Raw genomic sequence first — 10,428 nt, 5'->3', positions numbered from 1 at the left:
TAACCCCAGTGCTGGCGCTTTAGGTTTGGTAACCCCAGTGCTGTTGCTGTAGGTTTGGTAACCCCAGTGCTGGTGCTGTAGGTTTGGTTACCCCAGTGCTGGTGCTTTAGGTTTGGTAACCCCAGTGCTGGTGCTTTAGGTTTGGTAACCCCAGTGCTGGTGCTTTAGGTTTGGTAACCCCAGTGCTGGTGCTTTAGGTTTGGTAACCCCAGTGCTGGTGCTTTAGGTTTGGTAACCCCAGTGCTGGTGCTTTAGGTTTGGTAACCCCAGTGCTGGTGCTGTAGGTTTGGTAACCCCAGTGCTGGTGCTTTAGGTTTGGTAACCCCAGTGCTGGTGCTTTAGGTTTGGTAACCCCAGTGCTGGTGCTTTAGGTTTGGTAACCCCAGTGCTGGTGCTTTAGGTTTGGTAACCCCAGTGCTGGTGCTTTAGGTTTGGTAACCCCAGTGCTGGTGCTGTAGGATTTGTAACCCCAGTGCTGGTGCTGTAGGTTTGGTAACCCCAGTGCTGGTGCTGTAGGTTTGGTAACCCCAGTGCTGGTGCTGTAGGTTTGGTAACCCCAGTGCTGGTGCTGTAGGTTTGGTAACCCCAGTGCTGGTGCTTTAGGTTTGGTAACCCCAGTGCTGGTGCTGTAGGTTTGGTAATCCCAGTGCTGGTGCTATAGGTTTGGTAACCCCAGTGCTGGTGCTGTAGGTTTGGTAACCCCAGTGCTGGTGCTGTAGGTTTGGTAACCCCAGTGCTGGTGCTGTAGGTTTGGTAACCCCAGTGCTGGTGCTGTAGGTTTGGTAACCCCAGTGCTGGTGCTTTAGGTTTGGTAACCCCAGTGCTGGTGCTGTAGGTTTGGTAACCCCAGTGCTGGTGCTTTAGGTTTGGTAACCCCAGTGCTGGTGCTGTAGTTTTGGTAACCCCAGTGCTGGTGCTTTAGGTTTGGTAACCCCAGTGCTGGTGCTGTAGGTTTGGTAACCCCAGTGCTGGTGCTGTAGGTTTGGTAACCCCAGTGCTGGTGCTTTAGGTTTGGTAACCCCAGTGCTGGTGCTGTAGGTTTGGTAACCCCAGTGCTGGTGCTGTAGGTTTGGTAACCCCAGTGCTGGTGCTGTAGGTTTGGTAACCCCAGTGCTGGTGCTTTAGGTTTGGTAACCCCAGTGCTGGTGCTGTAGGTTTGGTAACCCCAGTGCTGGTGCTGTAGGTTTGGTAACCCCAGTGCTGGTGCTTTAGGTTTGGTAACCCCAGTGCTGGTGCTTTAGGTTTGGTAACCCCAGTGCTGGTGCTGTAGGTTTGGTAACCCCAGTGCTGGTGCTTTAGGTTTGGTAACCCCAGTGCTGGTGCTGTAGGTTTGGTAACCCCAGTGCTGGTGCTGTAGGTTTGGTAACCCCAGTGCTGGTGCTGTAGGTTTGGTAACCCCAGTGCTGGTGCTTTAGGTTTGGTAACCCCAGTGCTGGTGCTTTAGGTTTGGTAACCCCAGTGCTGGTGCTTTAGGTTTGGTAACCCCAGTGCTGGTGCTTTAGGTTTGGTAACCCCAGTGCTGGTGCTGTAGGTTTGGTAACCCCAGTGCTGGTGCTTTAGGTTTGGTAACCCCAGTGCTGGTGCTTTAGGTTTGGTAACCCCAGTGCTGGTGCTTTAGGTTTGGTAACCCCAGTGCTGGTGCTTTAGGTTTGGTAACCCCAGTGCTGGTGCTGTAGGTTTGGTAACCCCAGTGCTGGTGCTGTAGGTTTGGTAACCCCAGTGCTGGTGCTGTAGTTTTGGTAACCCCAGTGCTGGTGCTTTAGGTTTGGTAACCCCAGTGCTGGTGCTTTAGGTTTGGTAACCCCAGTGCTGGTGCTTTAGGTTTGGTAACCCCAGTGCTGGTGCTTTAGGTTTGGTAACCCCAGTGCTGGTGCTGTAGGTTTGGTAACCCCAGTGCTGGTGCTGTAGGTTTGGTAACCCCAGTGCTGGTGCTGTAGGTTTGGTAACCCCAGTGCTGGTGCTGTAGGTTTGGTAACCCCCAGTGCTGGTGCTTTAGGTTTGGTAACCCCAGTGCTGGTGCTGTAGGTTTGGTAACCCCAGTGCTGGTGCTGTAGGTTTGGTAACTCCAGTGCTGGTGCTGTAGGTTTGGTAACCCCAGTGCTGGTGCTTTAGGTTTGGTAACCCCAGTGCTGGTGCTTTAGGTTTGGTAACCCCAGTGCTGGTGCTTTAGGTTTGGTAACCCCAGTGCTGGTGCTGTAGGTTTGGTAACCCCAGTGCTGGTGCTTTAGGTTTGGTAACCCCAGTGCTGGTGCTGTAGGTTTGGTAACCCCAGTGCTGGTACTGTAGGTTTGGTAACCCCAGTGCTGGTGCTGTAGGTTTGGTAACCCCAGTGCTGGTGCTGTAGGTTTGGTAACCCCAGTGCTGGCGCTTTAGGTTTGGTAACCCCAGTGCTGGCGCTGTAGGTTTGGTAACCCCAGTGCTGGCGCTTTAGGTTTGGTAACCCCAGTGCTGGCGCTGTAGGTTTGGTAACCCCAGTGCTGGCGCTGTAGGTTTGGTAACCCCAGTGCTGGCTCTTTAGGTTTGGTAACCCCAGTGCTGGCGCTTTAGGTTTGGTAACCCCAGTGCTGGCGCTGTAGGTTTGGTAACCCCAGTGCTGGCGCTTTAGGTTTGGTAACCCCAGTGCTGGCGCTTTAGGTTTGGTAACCCCAGTGCTGGCGCTTTAGGTTTGGTAACCCCAGTGCTGGCGCTGTAGGTTTGGTAACCCCAGTGCTGGTGCTGTAGGTTTGGTAACCCCAGTGCTGGTGCTGTAGGTTTGGTAACCCCAGTGCTGGTGCTGTAGGTTTGGTAACCCCAGTGCTGGTGCTTTAGGTTTGGTAACCCCAGTGCTGGTGCTGTAGGTTTGGTAACCCCAGTGCTGGTGCTGTAGGTTTGGTAACCCCAGTGCTGGTGCTGTAGGTTTGGTAACCCCAGTGCTGGTGCTGTAGGTTTGGTAACCCCAGTGCTGGTGCTTTAGGTTTGGTAACCCCAGTGCTGGTGCTTTAGGTTTGGTAACCCCAGTGCTGGTGCTGTAGGTTTGGTAACCCCAGTGCTGGTGCTTTAGGTTTGGTAACCCCAGTGCTGGTGCTGTAGGTTTGGTAATCCCAGTGCTGGTGCTATAGGTTTGGAACCCCAGTGCTGGTGCTGTAGGTTTGGTAACCCCAGTGCTGGTGCTGTAGGTTTGGTAACCCCAGTGCTGGTGCTGTAGGTTTGGTAACCCCAGTGCTGGTGCTGTAGGTTTGGTAACCCCAGTGCTGGTGCTTTAGGTTTGGTAACCCCAGTGCTGGTGCTGTAGTTTTGGTAACCCCAGTGCTGGTGCTTTAGGTTTGGTAACCCCAGTGCTGGTGCTGTAGGTTTGGTAACCCCAGTGCTGGTGCTGTAGGTTTGGTAACCCCAGTGCTGGTGCTTTAGGTTTGGTAACCCCAGTGCTGGTGCTGTAGGTTTGGTAACCCCAGTGCTGGTGCTGTAGGTTTGGTAACCCCAGTGCTGGTGCTGTAGGTTTGGTAACCCCAGTGCTGGTGCTTTAGGTTTGGTAACCCCAGTGCTGGTGCTGTAGGTTTGGTAACCCCAGTGCTGGTGCTGTAGGTTTGGTAACCCCAGTGCTGGTGCTTTAGGTTTGGTAACCCCAGTGCTGGTGCTTTAGGTTTGGTAACCCCAGTGCTGGTGCTGTAGGTTTGGTAACCCCAGTGCTGGTGCTTTAGGTTTGGTAACCCCCAGTGCTGGTGCTGTAGGTTTGGTAACCCCAGTGCTGGTGCTGTAGGTTTGGTAACCCCAGTGCTGGTGCTGTAGGTTTGGTAACCCCAGTGCTGGTGCTTTAGGTTTGGTAACCCCAGTGCTGGTGCTTTAGGTTTGGTAACCCCAGTGCTGGTGCTTTAGGTTTGGTAACCCCAGTGCTGGTGCTTTAGGTTTGGTAACCCCAGTGCTGGTGCTGTAGGTTTGGTAACCCCAGTGCTGGTGCTTTAGGTTTGGTAACCCCAGTGCTGGTGCTTTAGGTTTGGTAACCCCAGTGCTGGTGCTTTAGGTTTGGTAACCCCAGTGCTGGTGCTTTAGGTTTGGTAACCCCAGTGCTGGTGCTGTAGGTTTGGTAACCCCAGTGCTGGTGCTTTAGGTTTGGTAACCCCAGTGCTGGTGCTTTAGGTTTGGTAACCCCAGTGCTGGTGCTTTAGGTTTGGTAACCCCAGTGCTGGTGCTTTAGGTTTGGTAACCCCAGTGCTGGTGCTTTAGGTTTGGTAACCCCAGTGCTGGTGCTTTAGGTTTGGTAACCCCAGTGCTGGTGCTGTAGGTTTGGTAACCCCAGTGCTGGTGCTGTAGGTTTGGTAACCCCAGTGCTGGTGCTTTAGGTTTGGTAACCCCAGTGCTGGTGCTGTAGGTTTGGTAACCCCAGTGCTGGTGCTTTAGGTTTGGTAACCCCAGTGCTGGTGCTGTAGGTTTGGTAACCCCAGTGCTGGTGCTGTAGGTTTGGTAACCCCAGTGCTGGTGCTGTAGGTTTGGTAACCCCAGTGCTGGTGCTTTAGGTTTGGTAACCCCAGTGCTGGTGCTTTAGGTTTGGTAACCCCAGTGCTGGTGCTTTAGGTTTGGTAACCCCAGTGCTGGTGCTTTAGGTTTGGTAACCCCAGTGCTGGTGCTTTAGGTTTGGTAACCCCAGTGCTGGTGCTGTAGGTTTGGTAACCCCAGTGCTGGTGCTGTAGGTTTGGTAACCCCAGTGCTGGTGCTGTAGGTTTGGTAACCCCAGTGCTGGTGCTTTAGGTTTGGTAACCCCAGTGCTGGTGCTGTAGGTTTGGTAACCCCAGTGCTGGTGCTGTAGGTTTGGTAACCCCAGTGCTGGTGCTGTAGGTTTGGTAACCCCAGTGCTGGTGCTTTAGGTTTGGTAACCCCAGTGCTGGTGCTTTAGGTTTGGTAACCCCAGTGCTGGTGCTGTAGGTTTGGTAACCCCAGTGCTGGTGCTTTAGGTTTGGTAACCCCAGTGCTGGTGCTTTAGGTTTGGTAACCCCAGTGCTGGTGCTGTAGGTTTGGTAACCCCAGTGCTGGTGCTGTAGGTTTGGTAACCCCAGTGCTGGTGCTTTAGGTTTGGTAACCCCAGTGCTGGTGCTTTAGGTTTGGTAACCCCAGTGCTGGTGCTGTAGGTTTGGTAACCCCAGTGCTGGTGCTTTAGGTTTGGTAACCCCAGTGCTGGTGCTGTAGGTTTGGTAACCCCAGTGCTGGTGCTTTAGGTTTGGTAACCCCAGTGCTGGTGCTGTAGGTTTGGTAACCCCAGTGCTGGTGCTTTAGGTTTGGTAACCCCAGTGCTGGTGCTTTAGGTTTGGTAACCCCAGTGCTGGTGCTTTAGGTTTGGTAACCCCCAGTGCTGGTGCTGTAGGTTTGGTAACCCCAGTGCTGGTGCTTTAGGTTTGGTAACCCCAGTGCTGGTGCTTTAGGTTTGGTAACCCCAGTGCTGGTGCTTTAGGTTTGGTAACCCCAGTGCTGGTGCTTTAGGTTTGGTAACCCCAGTGCTGGTGCTGTAGGTTTGGTAACCCCAGTGCTGGTGCTGTAGGTTTGGTAACCCCAGTGCTGGTGCTGTAGGTTTGGTAACCCCAGTGCTGGTGCTTTAGGTTTGGTAACCCCAGTGCTGGTGCTTTAGGTTTGGTAACCCCAGTGCTGGTGCTTTAGGTTTGGTAACCCCAGTGCTGGTGCTTTAGGTTTGGTAACCCCAGTGCTGGTGCTGTAGGTTTGTAACCCCAGTGCTGGTGCTGTAGGTTTGGTAACCCCAGTGCTGGTGCTTTAGGTTTGGTAACCCCAGTGCTGGTGCTTTAGGTTTGGTAACCCCAGTGCTGGTGCTTTAGGTTTGGTAACCCCAGTGCTGGTGCTGTAGGTTTGGTAACCCCAGTGCTGGTGCTGTAGGTTTGGTAACCCCAGTGCTGGTGCTGTAGGTTTGGTAACCCCAGTGCTGGTGCTTTAGGTTTGGTAACCCCAGTGCTGGTGCTTTAGGTTTGGTAACCCCAGTGCTGGTGCTTTAGGTTTGGTAACCCCAGTGCTGGTGCTGTAGGTTTGGTAACCCCAGTGCTGGCGCTTTAGGTTTGGTAACCCCAGTGCTGGCGCTGTAGGTTTGGTAACCCCAGTGCTGGCGCTGTAGGTTTGGTAACCCCAGTGCTGGCGCTGTAGGTTTGGTAACCCCAGTGCTGGTGCTGTAGGTTTGGTAACCCCAGTGCTGGCGCTTTAGGTTTGGTAACCCCAGTGCTGGCGCTGTAGGTTTGGTAACCCCAGTGCTGGCGCTTTAGGTTTGGTAACCCCAGTGCTGGCGCTGTAGGTTTGGTAACCCCAGTGCTGGCGCTGTAGGTTTGGTAACCCCAGTGCTGGCTCTTTAGGTTTGGTAACCCCAGTGCTGGCGCTTTAGGTTTGGTAACCCCAGTGCTGGCGCTGTAGGTTTGGTAACCCCAGTGCTGGCGCTTTAGGTTTGGTAACCCCAGTGCTGGCGCTTTAGGTTTGGTAACCCCAGTGCTGGCGCTTTAGGTTTGGTAACCCCAGTGCTGGCGCTGTAGGTTTGGTAACCCCAGTGCTGGTGCTGTAGGTTTGGTAACCCCAGTGCTGGTGCTGTAGGTTTGGTAACCCCAGTGCTGGTGCTGTAGGTTTGGTAACCCCAGTGCTGGTGCTTTAGGTTTGGTAACCCCAGTGCTGGTGCTGTAGGTTTGGTAACCCCAGTGCTGGTGCTGTAGGTTTGGTAACCCCAGTGCTGGTGCTGTAGGTTTGGTAACCCCAGTGCTGGTGCTGTAGGTTTGGTAACCCCAGTGCTGGTGCTTTAGGTTTGGTACCCCAGTGCTGGTGCTTTAGGTTTGGTAACCCCAGTGCTGGTGCTGTAGGTTTGGTAACCCCAGTGCTGGTGCTTTAGGTTTGGTAACCCCAGTGCTGGTGCTGTAGGTTTGGTAATCCCAGTGCTGGTGCTATAGGTTTGGTAACCCCAGTGCTGGTGCTGTAGGTTTGGTAACCCCAGTGCTGGTGCTGTAGGTTTGGTAACCCCAGTGCTGGTGCTGTAGGTTTGGTAACCCCAGTGCTGGTGCTGTAGGTTTGGTAACCCCAGTGCTGGTGCTTTAGGTTTGGTAACCCCAGTGCTGGTGCTGTAGTTTTGGTAACCCCAGTGCTGGTGCTTTAGGTTTGGTAACCCCAGTGCTGGTGCTGTAGGTTTGGTAACCCCAGTGCTGGTGCTGTAGGTTTGGTAACCCCAGTGCTGGTGCTTTAGGTTTGGTAACCCCAGTGCTGGTGCTGTAGGTTTGGTAACCCCAGTGCTGGTGCTGTAGGTTTGGTAACCCCAGTGCTGGTGCTGTAGGTTTGGTAACCCCAGTGCTGGTGCTTTAGGTTTGGTAACCCCAGTGCTGGTGCTGTAGGTTTGGTAACCCCAGTGCTGGTGCTGTAGGTTTGGTAACCCCAGTGCTGGTGCTTTAGGTTTGGTAACCCCAGTGCTGGTGCTTTAGGTTTGGTAACCCCAGTGCTGGTGCTGTAGGTTTGGTAACCCCAGTGCTGGTGCTTTAGGTTTGGTAACCCCAGTGCTGGTGCTGTAGGTTTGGTAACCCCAGTGCTGGTGCTGTAGGTTTGGTAACCCCAGTGCTGGTGCTGTAGGTTTGGTAACCCCAGTGCTGGTGCTTTAGGTTTGGTAACCCCAGTGCTGGTGCTTTAGGTTTGGTAACCCCAGTGCTGGTGCTTTAGGTTTGGTAACCCCAGTGCTGGTGCTTTAGGTTTGGTAACCCCAGTGCTGGTGCTGTAGGTTTGGTAACCCCAGTGCTGGTGCTTTAGGTTTGGTAACCCCAGTGCTGGTGCTTTAGGTTTGGTAACCCCAGTGCTGGTGCTTTAGGTTTGGTAACCCCAGTGCTGGTGCTTTAGGTTTGGTAACCCCAGTGCTGGTGCTGTAGGTTTGGTAACCCCAGTGCTGGTGCTGTAGTTTTGGTAACCCCAGTGCTGGTGCTTTAGGTTTGGTAACCCCAGTGCTGGTGCTTTAGGTTTGGTAACCCCAGTGCTGGTGCTTTAGGTTTGGTAACCCCAGTGCTGGTGCTTTAGGTTTGGTAACCCCAGTGCTGGTGCTGTAGGTTTGGTAACCCCAGTGCTGGTGCTGTAGGTTTGGTAACCCCAGTGCTGGTGCTGTAGGTTTGGTAACCCCAGTGCTGGTGCTGTAGGTTTGGTAACCCCAGTGCTGGTGCTTTAGGTTTGGTAACCCCAGTGCTGGTGCTGTAGGTTTGGTAACCCCAGTGCTGGTGCTGTAGGTTTGGTAACCCCAGTGCTGGTGCTGTAGGTTTGGTAACCCCAGTGCTGGTGCTTTAGGTTTGGTAACCCCAGTGCTGGTGCTTTAGGTTTGGTAACCCCAGTGCTGGTGCTTTAGGTTTGGTAACCCCAGTGCTGGTGCTGTAGGTTTGGTAACCCCAGTGCTGGTGCTTTAGGTTTGGTAACCCCAGTGCTGGTGCTGTAGGTTTGGTAACCCCAGTGCTGGTACTGTAGGTTTGGTAACCCCAGTGCTGGTGCTGTAGGTTTGGTAACCCCAGTGCTGGTGCTGTAGGTTTGGTAACCCCAGTGCTGGCGCTTTAGGTTTGGTAACCCCAGTGCTGGCGCTGTAGGTTTGGTAACCCCAGTGCTGGCGCTTTAGGTTTGGTAACCCCAGTGCTGGCGCTGTAGGTTTGGTAACCCCAGTGCTGGCGCTGTAGGTTTGGCAACCCCAGTGCTGGCTCTTTAGGTTTGGTAACCCCAGTGCTGGCGCTTTAGGTTTGGTAACCCCAGTGCTGGCGCTGTAGGTTTGGTAACCCCAGTGCTGGCGCTTTAGGTTTGGTAACCCCAGTGCTGGCGCTTTAGGTTTGGTAACCCCAGTGCTGGCGCTGTAGGTTTGGTAACCCCAGTGCTGGTGCTGTAGGTTTGGTAACCCCAGTGCTGGTGCTGTAGGTTTGGTAACCCCAGTGCTGGTGCTGTAGGTTTGGTAACCCCAGTGCTGGTGCTTTAGGTTTGGTAACCCCAGTGCTGGTGCTGTAGGTTTGGTAACCCCAGTGCTGGTGCTGTAGGTTTGGTAACCCCAGTGCTGGTGCTGTAGGTTTGGTAACCCCAGTGCTGGTGCTGTAGGTTTGGTAACCCCAGTGCTGGTGCTTTAGGTTTGGTAACCCCAGTGCTGGTGCTTTAGGTTTTGTAACCCCAGTGCTGGTGCTTTAGGTTTGGTAACCCCAGTGCTGGTGCTGTAGGTTTGGTAACCCCAGTGCTGGTGCTTTAGGTTTGGTAACCCCAGTGCTGGTGCTGTAGGTTTGGTAACCCCAGTGCTGGTGCTGTAGGTTTGGTAACCCCAGTGCTGGTGCTGTAGGTTTGGTAACCCCAGTGCTGGTGCTGTAGGTTTGGTAACCCCAGTGCTGGTGCTGTAGGTTTGGTAACCCCAGTGCTGGCGCTGTAGGTTTGGTAACCCCAGTGCTGGCGCTGTAGGTTTGGTAACCCCAGTGCTGGCGCTGTAGGTTTGGTAACCCCAGTGCTGGCGCTTTAGGTTTGGTAACCCCAGTGCTGGCGCTGTAGGTTTGGTAACCCCAGTGCTGGCGCTGTAGGTTTGGTAACCCCAGTGCTGGCGTTTTAGGTTTGGTAACCCCAGTGCTGGCGCTTTAGGTTTGGTAACCCCAGTGCTGGCGCTGTAGGTTTGGTAACCCCAGTGCTGGCGCTTTAGGTTTGGTAACCCCAGTGCTGGCGCTGTAGGTTTGGTAACCCCAGTGCTGGCGCTTTAGGTTTGGTAACCCCAGTGCTGGTGCTGTAGGTTTGGTAACCCCAGTGCTGGTGCTGTAGGTTTGGTAACCCCAGTGCTGGTGCTGTAGGTTTGGTAACCCCAGTGCTGGTGCTGTAGGTTTGGTAACCCCAGTGCTGGTGCTTTAGGTTTGGTAACCCCAGTGCTGGTGCTTTAGGTTTGGTAACCCCAGTGCTGGTGCTTTAGGTTTGGTAACCCCAGTGCTGGTGCTTTAGGTTTGGTAACCCCAGTGCTGGTGCTGTAGGTTTGGTAACCCCAGTGCTGGTGCTTTAGGTTTGGTAACCCCAGTGCTGGTGCTGTAGGTTTGGTAACCCCAGTGCTGGTGCTGTAGGTTTGGTAACCCCAGTGCTGGTGCTGTAGGTTTGGTAACCCCAGTGCTGGTGCTGTAGGTTTGGTAACACCAGTGCTGGTGCTGTAGGTTTGGTAACCCCAGTGCTGGTGCTGTAGGTTTGGTAACCCCAGTGCTGGTGCTTTAGGTTTGGTAACCCCAGTGCTGGTGCTGTAGGTTTGGTAACCCCAGTGCTGGTGCTGTAGGTTTGGTAACCCCAGTGCTGGTGCTGTAGGTTTGGTAACCCCAGTGCTGGTGCTTTAGGTTTGGTAACCCCAGTGCTGGTGCTTTAGGTTTGGTAACCCCAGTGCTGGTGCTTTAGGTTTGGTAACCCCAGTGCTGGTGCTTTAGGTTTGGTAACCCCAGTGCTGGTGCTTTAGGTTTGGTAACCCCAGTGCTGGTG

The sequence above is a fragment of the Coregonus clupeaformis genome, unplaced genomic scaffold, assembly GCF_020615455.1.
Source record: "Coregonus clupeaformis isolate EN_2021a unplaced genomic scaffold, ASM2061545v1 scaf0055, whole genome shotgun sequence".
In the NCBI taxonomy this organism is placed as follows: domain Eukaryota; kingdom Metazoa; phylum Chordata; class Actinopteri; order Salmoniformes; family Salmonidae; genus Coregonus; species Coregonus clupeaformis.
This window is presented reverse-complemented; position numbering follows the sequence as displayed.